The sequence below is a fragment of the Triticum urartu genome, chromosome 4 (genome assembly GCF_003073215.2).
Source record: "Triticum urartu cultivar G1812 chromosome 4, Tu2.1, whole genome shotgun sequence".
NCBI lineage: Eukaryota > Viridiplantae > Streptophyta > Magnoliopsida > Poales > Poaceae > Triticum > Triticum urartu.
The window spans coordinates 557,132,063-557,141,514 of record NC_053025.1 but is presented as its reverse complement, the minus strand read 5'-3'; positions in this window follow the sequence as shown (position 1 = coordinate 557,141,514).

Genomic DNA, 9,452 nt, shown 5'->3' with positions numbered 1-9,452 from the left:
GGGGAGTTCGGATTTGGGCGCTGGAGCTCGAGTGCGCGAAAATGGATAGGCAAAGGAGGAAGAAGGCGTAGGTGAAAAGGTGGATCCTTATCCCCTTATATGGGTGGACGCAACTACGTGTCCCCACCAGCCTGGTAAAACTTGAAGGAAATATGCCCTAGAGGCAATAATAAAGTTATTATTTATTTCCTTATATCATGATAAAAGTTTATTATTCATGCTAGAATTGTATTAACCGGAAACATAATACATGTATGAATACATAGACAAACAGAGTGTCACTAGTATGCCTCTACTTGACTAGCTCGTTAATCGAAGATGGTTATGTTTCCTAACCATGGACAAAGAGTTGTCATTTGATTAATGGGATCACATCATTAGTTGAATGATCTGATTGACATGACCCATTCCATTAGCTTAGCACCCGATCGTTTAGTATGTTGCTATTGCTTTCTTCATGACTTATACATGTTCCTATGACTATGAGATTATGTAACTCCCGTGTGCCGGAGGAACACTTTGTGTGCTACCAAACGTCACAACGTAACTGGGTGATTATAAAGGTGCTCTACAGGTGTCTCCAAAGGTACATGTTGGGTTGACGTATTTCGAGATTAGGATTTGTCACTCCGATCGTCGGAGAGGTATCTCTGGGCCCTCTCGGTAATGCACATCACTTAAGCCTTGCAAGCATTGCAACTAATGAGTTAGTTGCGGGATGATGTATTATGGAACGAGTAAAGAGACTTGCCGGTAATGAGATTGAACTAGGTATTGGATACCGACGATCGAATCTCGGGCAAGTAACATACCGATGACAAAGGGAACAACGTATGTTTTTATGCGGTCTGACCAATAAAGATCTTCGTAGAATATGTAGGAGCCAATATGGGCATCCAGGTCCCGCTATTGGTTATTGTCCGGAGACATGTCTCGGTCATGTCTACATTGTTCTCGAACCCGTAGGGTCCGCACGCTTAAGGTTTCGATGACAGTTATATTATGAGTTTATACATTTTGATGTACCGAAGGTTGTTCGGAGTCCCGGATGTGATCACAGACATGACGAGGAGTCTCGAAATGGTCGAGACATAAAGATTGATATATTGGAAGCCTATGTTTGGATATCGGAAGTGTTCCGAGTGAAATCGGGATTTTACCGGAGTACCGGGAGGTTACCGGAACCCCCCGGGAGCTATATGGGCCTTAGTGGGCCTTAGTGGAAGAAGAGGAGAGGCGGCCAGGGCTGGGCCGCGTGCCCCTCCCCCCTAGTCCGAATAGGACAAGGAGAGAGGGGGCCGGCGCCCCCCTCCTTCTCTCTCTCTCTTTTCCACCTCGCGAATCCTATTCCAACTAGGATTGGGGAGGAGTCCTACTCCGGAGGGAGTAGGACTCCTCCTGGCGCGCCTCTCCTAGGCCGGCCGCACCCCCCCCTTGAGCTTTATATACGGAGGCGGCCAGGGCTGGGCCGCGTGCCCCTCCCCCCTAGTCCAAATAGGACAAGGAGAGAGGGGGCCGGCGCCCCTTCCTTCTCTCTCTCTCTTTTCCCACCTCGCGAATCCTATTCCAACTAGGATTGGGGGAGAAGTCCTACTCCCTCCGGGAGTAGGACTCCTCCTGGCGCGCCCTATGATGGTCGACTGGCCTCCCCCTCTTGAACCTTTATATACGGAGGCAGGGGCACCCCTAGAGACATAAGTTGATCCACATGATCATATTCTTAGCCGTGTGCGGTGCCCCCTTCCACCATAGTCCTCGATAATATTGTAGCGGTGCTTAGGCGAAGCCTTGCGACGGCAGTACATCAAGATCGTCACCACGCCGTCGTGCTGACGGAACTCTTCCCCGACACTTTGCTGGATCGGAGTCCGGGGATCGTCATCGAGCTGAACGTGTGCTAGAACTCGGAGGTACCATAGTTTCGGTGCTTGATCGGTCGGGCCGTGGAGACGTACGACTACATCAACCAAATGCTTCCGTTGTCGATCTACAAGGGTACGTAGATCACACTCTCCCCTCTCGTTGCTATGCATCACCATGATCTTGCATGTGCGTAGGAAATTTTTTGAAATTACTATGTTCCCCAACAGTGGCATCCGAGCCTAGGTTTTATGTATTGATGTTATATGCACGAGTAGAACACAAGTGAGTTGTGGGCGATATAAGTCATACTGCTTACCAGCATGTCATACTTTGGTTCAGCGGTATTGTTGGACGAAGCGGCCCGGACCAATATTACGCGTACGCTTACGCGAGACCGGTTCTCCCGACGTGCTTTGCACATAGGTGGCTTGCAGGTGACAGTTTCTCCAACTTTAGTTGAACCAAGTGTGGCTACGCCCGGTCCTTGCGAAGGTTAAAACAGCACCAACTTGACAAACTATCGTTGTGGTTTTGATGCGTAGGTAAGATTGGTTCTTGCTTAAGCCCGTAGCAGCCACGTAAAACTTGCAACAACAAAGTAGAGGACGTCTAACTTGTTTTTGCAGGGCATGTTGTGATGTGATATGGTCAAGACATGATGCTAAATTTTATTGTATGAGATGATCATGTTTTGTAACCGAGTTATCGGCAACTGGCAGGAGCCATATGGTTGTCGCTTTATTGTATGCAATGCAATCGCGCTGTAATGCTTTACTTTATCACTAAGCGGTAGCGATAGTCGTGGAAGCATAAGATTGGCGAGACGACAACGATGCTACGATGGAGATCAAGGTGTCGCGCCGGTGACGATGGTGATCATGACAGTGCTTCGGAGATGGAGATCACAGGCACAAGATGATGATGGCCATATCATATCACTTATATTGATTGCATGTGATGTTTATCTTTTATGCATCTTATCTTGCTTTGATTGACGGTAGCATTATAAGATGATCTCTCACTAAATTATCAAGATAAAAGTGTTCTCCCTGAGTATGCACCGTTGCCAAAGTTCGTCGTGCCCAGACACCACGTGATGATCGGGTGTGATAAGCTCTACGTCCATCTACAACGGGTGCAAGCCAGTTTTGCACACGCAGAATACTCAGGTTAAACTTGACGAGCCTAGCATATGCAGATATGGCCTCGGAACACTGAGATCAAAAGATCGAGCGTGAATCATATAGTAGATATGATCAACATAGCGATGTTCACCATTCAAAACTACTCCATTTCACGTGATGATCGGTTATGGTTTAGTTGATTTGGATCACGTGATCACTTAGAGGATTAGAGGGATGTCTATCTAAGTGGGAGTTCTTTAAGTAATTTGATTAATTGAACTTAAATTTATCATGAACTTAGTACCTGATAGTATCTTGCTTATGTATGTTTGATTGTAGATAGATGGCCCGTGTTGTTGTTCCGTTGAATTTTAATGCGTTCCTTGAGAAAGCAAAGTTGAAAGATGATGGTAGCAATTACACGGACTGGGTCCGTAACTTGAGGATTATCCTCATTGCTGCACAGAAGAATTACGTCCTGGAAGCACCGCTGGGTGCCAGGCCTGCTGCTGGAGCAACACCAGATGTTATGAACGTCTGGCAGAGCAAAGCTGATGACTACTCGATAGTTCAGTGTGCCATGCTTTACGGCTTAGAATCGGGACTTCAACAACGTTTTGAACATCATGGAGCATATGAGATGTTCCAGGAGTTGAAGTTAATATTTCAAGCAAATGCCCGGATTGAGAGATATGAAGTCTCCAATAAGTTCTATAGCTGCAAGATGGAGGATAACAGTTCTGTCAGTGAGTATATACTCAAAATGTCTGGGTATAATAATCACTTGATTCAGATGGGAGTTAATCTTCCAGATGATTGTGTCATTGACAGAATTCTCCAATCACTGCCACCAAGCTACAAGAGCTTCGTGATGAACTATAATATGCAAGAGATGAATAAGACTATTCCCGAGCTCTTCGCAATGCTGAAAGCTGCGGAGGTAGAAATCAAAAAGGAGCATCAAGTGTTGATGGTCAACAAGACCACTAGTTTCAAGAAAAAGGGCAAAGGGAAGAAGAAGGGGAACTTCAAGAAGAACAGCAAGCAAGTTGCTGCTCAAGAGAAGAAACCCAAGTCTGGACCTAAGCCTGAAACTGAGTGCTTCTACTGCAAGCAGACTGGTCACTGGAAGCGGAACTGCCCCAAGTATTTGGCGGATAAGAAGGATGGCAAGGTGAACAAAGGTATATGTGATATACATGTTATTGATGTGTACCTTACTAGAGCTCGCAGTAGCACCTGGGTATTTGATACTGGTTCTGTTGCTAGTATTTGCAACTCGAAACAGGGACTACGGATTAAGCGAAGATTGGCTAAGGACGAGGTGACGATGCGCGTGGGAAACGGTTCCAAAGTCGATGTGAACGCGGTCGGCACGCTACCTCTACATCTACCTTCGGGATTAGTATTAGACCTAAATAATTGTTATTTGGTGCCAACGTTGAGCATGAACATTATATCTGGATCTTGTTTAATGCGAGACGGTTATTCATTTAAATCAGAGAATAATGGTTGTTCTATTTATATGAGTAATATCTTTTATGGTCATGCACCCTTGAAGAGTGGTCTATTCTTATTGAATCTCGATAGTAGTAACACACATATTCATAATGTTGAAGCCAAAAGATGCAGAGTTGATAATGATGGTGCAACTTATTTTTGGCACTGTCGTTTAGGTCATATCGGTGTAAAGCGCATGAAGAAACTCCATACTTATGGACTTTTGGAACCACTTGATTATGAATCACTTGGTACTTGCGAACCGTGCCTCATGGGCAAGATGACTAAAACACCTTTCTCCGGTACTATGGAGAGAGCAACAGATTTGTTGGAAATCATACATACAGATGTATGTGGTCCGATGAATATTGAGGCTCGTGGCGGATATCGTTATTTTCTCACCTTCACAGATGACTTAAGCAGATATGGGTACATCTACTTAATGAAACATAAGTCTGAAACATTTGAAAAGTTCAAAGAATTTCAGAGTGAAGTTGAAAATCATCGTAACAAGAAAATAAAGTTTCTACGATCTGATCGTGGAGGAGAATATTTGAGTTACGAGTTTGGTGTACATTTGAAACAATGCGGAATAATTTCGCAACTCACGCCACCCGGAACACCACAGCGTAATGGTGTGTCCGAACGTCGTAATCGTACTTTACTAGATATGGTGCGATCTATGATGTCTCTTACTGATTTACCGCTATCGTTTTGGGGTTATGCTTTAGAGACGGCCGCATTCACGTTAAAATAGGGCACCATCAAAATCCGTTGAGACGACGCCTTATGAACTATGGTTTGGCAAGAAACCAAAGTTGTCGTTTCTGAAAGTTTGGGGCTGCGATGCTTATGTGAAAAAGCTTCAACCTGATAAGCTCGAACCCAAATCGGAGAAATGTGTCTTCATAGGATATCCAAAGGAAACTATTGGATACACCTTCTATCACAGATCCGAAGGCAAGACTTTTGTTGCTAAATTCGGAAACTTTCTGGAGAAGGAGTTTCTCTCGAAAGATGTGAGTGGGAGGAAAGTTGAACTTGATGAGGTAACTATACCTGCTCCCTTATTGGAAAGTAGTACATCACAGAAAACTGTTTCTGCGACACCTACACCAATTAGTGAGGAAGCTAATGATAATGATCATGAAACTTTAGGACAAGATACTACTGAACCTCGTAGATCAACCAGAGTGAGATCCGCGCCAGAGTGGTACGGTAATCATGTTCTGGAAATCATGCTGCTAGATCATGATGAACCTACGAACTATGAAGAAGTGATGGTGAGCCCAGATTCCGCAAAATGGCTTGAAGCCATGAAATCTGAGATGGGATCCATGTATGAGAACAAAGTATGGACTTTGGTTGACTTGCCCGATGATCGGCAAGCAATTGAGAACAAATGGATCTTCAAGAAGAAGACTGACGCTGACGGTAATATTGCTGTCTACAAAGCTCGACTTGTCGCAAAAGGTTTTCAACAAGTTCAAGGGGTTGACTACGATGAGACCTTCTCACCCGTAGCGATGCTTAAGTCTGTCCGAATCATGTTAGCAATTGCCGCATTTTATGATTATGAAATTTGGCAGATGGATGTCAAAACTGCATTCCTGAATGGAATTCTGGAAGAAGAGTTGTATATGATGCAACCAGAAGGTTTTGTCGATCCAAGGGGAGCTAACAAAGTGTGCAAGCTCCAGCGATCCATTTATGGACTGGTGCAAGCCTCTCGGAGTTGGAATAAACGCTTTGATAGTGTGATCAAAGCATTTGGTTTTATACAGACTTTCGGAGAAGCCTGTATTTACAAGAAAGTGAGTGGGAGCTCTGTAGCATTTCTGATATTATATGTGGATGACATATTACTGATTAGAAATGATATAGAATTTCTGGATAGCATAAAGGGATACTTGAATAAGAGTTTTTCAATGAAAGACCTCGGTGAAGCTGCTTACATATTAGGCATAAAGATCTATAGAGATAGATCAAGACGCTTAATTGGACTTTCACAAAGCACATACCTTGACAAGATTTTGAAGAAGTTCAAAATGGATCAAGCAAAGAAAGGGTTCTTGCCTGTGTTACAAGGTGTGAAGTTGAGTCAGACTCAATGCCCGACCACTGCAGAAGATAGAGAGAAAATGAAAGATGTTCCCTATGCTTCAGCCATAGGCTCTATAATGTATGCAATGCTGTGTACCAGACCTAATGTTTGCCTTGCTATAAGTCTAGCAGGGAGGTACCAAAGTAATCCAGGAGTGGATCACTGGACAGCGGTCAAGAACATCCTGAAATACCTGAAAAGGACTAAGGATATGTTTCTCGTATATGGAGGTGACAAAGAGCTCATTGTAAACGGTTACGTTGATGCAAGCTTTGACACTGATCCGGAAGATTCTAAATCGCAAAGCGGATACGTGTTTACATTAAACGGTGGAGCTGTCAGTTGGTGCAGTTCTAAACAAAGCGTCGTGGCGGGATCTACATGTGAAGCGGAGTACATAGCTGCTTCGGAAGCAGCAAACGAAGGAGTCTGGATGAAGGAGTTCATATCCGATCTAGGTGTCATACCTAGTGCATCGGGTCCAATGAAAATCTTTTGTGACAATACTGGTGCAATTGCCTTGGCAAAGGAATCCAGATTTCACAAGAGGACCAAACACATCAAGAGACGCTTCAATTCCATCCAGGATCTAGTCCAGGTGGGAGACATAGAGATTTGCAAGATACATATGGAGCTGAATGTAGCAGACCCGTTGACTAAGCCTCTTCCACGAGCAAAACATGATCATCACCAAAGCTCCATGGGTGTTAGAATCATTACTGTGTAATCTAGATTATTGACTCTAGTGCAAGTGGGAGACTGAAGGAAATATGCCCTAGAGGCAATAATAAAGTTATTATTTATTTCCTTATATCATGATAAAAGTTTATTATTCATGCTAGAATTGTATTAACCGGAAACATAATACATGTGTGAATACATAGACAAACAAAGTGTCACTAGTATGCCTCTACTTAACTAGCCCGTTAATCAAAGATGGTTATGTTTCCTAACCATGGACAAAGAGTTGTTATTTGATTAACGGGATCACATCATTGGTTGAATGATCTGATTGACATGACCCATTCCATTAGCTTAGCACCTGATCGTTTAGTATGTTGCTATTGCTTTCTTCATGACTTATACATGTTCCTATGACTATGAGATTATGTAACTCCCGTGTGCCGGAGGAACACTTTGTGTGCTACCAAACGTCACAACGTAACTGGGTGATTATAAAGGAGCTCTACAGGTGTCTCCAAAGGTACATGTTGGGTTGGCGTATTTCGAGATTAGGATTTGTCACTCCGAATGACGGAGAGGTATCTCTGGGCCCTCTCGGTAATGCACATCACTTAAGCCTTGCAAGCCTTGCAACTAATGAGTTAATTGCGGGATGATGTATTACGGAACGAGTAAAGAGACTTGCCAGTAACGAGATTGAACTAGGTATTGGATACCGACGATCGAATCTCGGGCAAGTAACATACCGATGACAAAGGGAACAACGTATGTTGTTATGCGGTCTGACCGACAAAGATCTTCGTAGAATATGTAGGAGCCAATATGGGCATCCAGGTCCCGCTATTGGTTATTGTCCGGAGACATGTCTCAGTCATGTCTACATTGTTCTCGAACCCGTAGGGTCCGCACGCTTAAGGTTTCGATGACAGTTATATTATGAGTTTATACGTTTTGATGTACCGAAGGTTGTTCGGAGTCCCGGATGTGATCACGGACATGACGAGGAGTCTCGAAATGGTCGAGACATAAAGATTGATATATTGGAAGCCTATGTTTGGATATCGGAAGTGTTCCGGGTGAAATCGGGATTTTACCGGAGTACCGGGAGGTTACCGGAACTCCCCGGGAGCTATATGGGCCTTAGTGGGCCTTAGTGGAAGAAGAGGAGAGGCGGCCAGGGCTGGGCCGCGCGCCCCTCCCCCCTAGTCCGAATAGGACAAGGAGAGAGGGGGCCGGCGCCCCCTCCTTCTCTCTCTCTCTTTTCCACCTCGCGAATCCTATTCCAACTAGGATTGGGGGAAGTCCTACTCCCGGAGGGAGTAGGACTCCTCCTGGCGCGCCTCTCCTAGGCCGGCCGCACCCCCCCCCCTTGAGCCTTTATATACGGAGGCAGGAGCACCCCAGAGGAACACAAGTTGATCCACGTGATCATATTCTTAGCCGTGTGCGGCGCCCCCTGCCACCATAGTCCTCGATAATATTGTAGCGGTGCTTAGGCGAAGCCCTGCGACAGTAGTACATCAAGATCGTCACCACGCTGTCGTGCTGACGGAACTCTTCCCCGACACTTTGCTGGATCGGAGTCCGGGGATCGTCATCGAGTTGAACGTGTGCTAGAACTCGGAGGTGCCGTAGTTTCGATACTTGATCGGTCGGGCCGTGGAGACGTACGACTACATCAACCAAACGCTTCCGTTGTCGATCTACAAGGGTACGTAGATCACACTCTCCCCTCTCGTTGCTATGCATCACCATTATCTTGCGCGTGCGTAGGAATTTTTTTGAAATTACTACGTTCCCCAACAAAACTCGCTTATCTCCAAGCGCCGTAATCAATGGCGCGGTTGGGTTACCCACGCCCGTATTGATGAGAATCCCGGAATAAGGGGACATGATCTCTGCTTTAACAAGACGTGCCAAGGAAACCGCCTCGCGTGACACGCTGAGGAGGGATAATAAAATGATTCGAATAAAGGCTTGGCCGTGGTGCGTCGCACTACAGAATACGTCAGCAGATTAGATTTGTGTAAATTTTATTCTCTCTATGGCAATATGTGGAAACTTATTTTGCAGAGCCGGACACTATCTTTGTGTTCAAAATCTTCTATGAAGTACTTGGAGGAGGAACCCGCCTTGCAATGTCGAAGACAGTCTGCGCGCGGCACTCGTCGTCATTG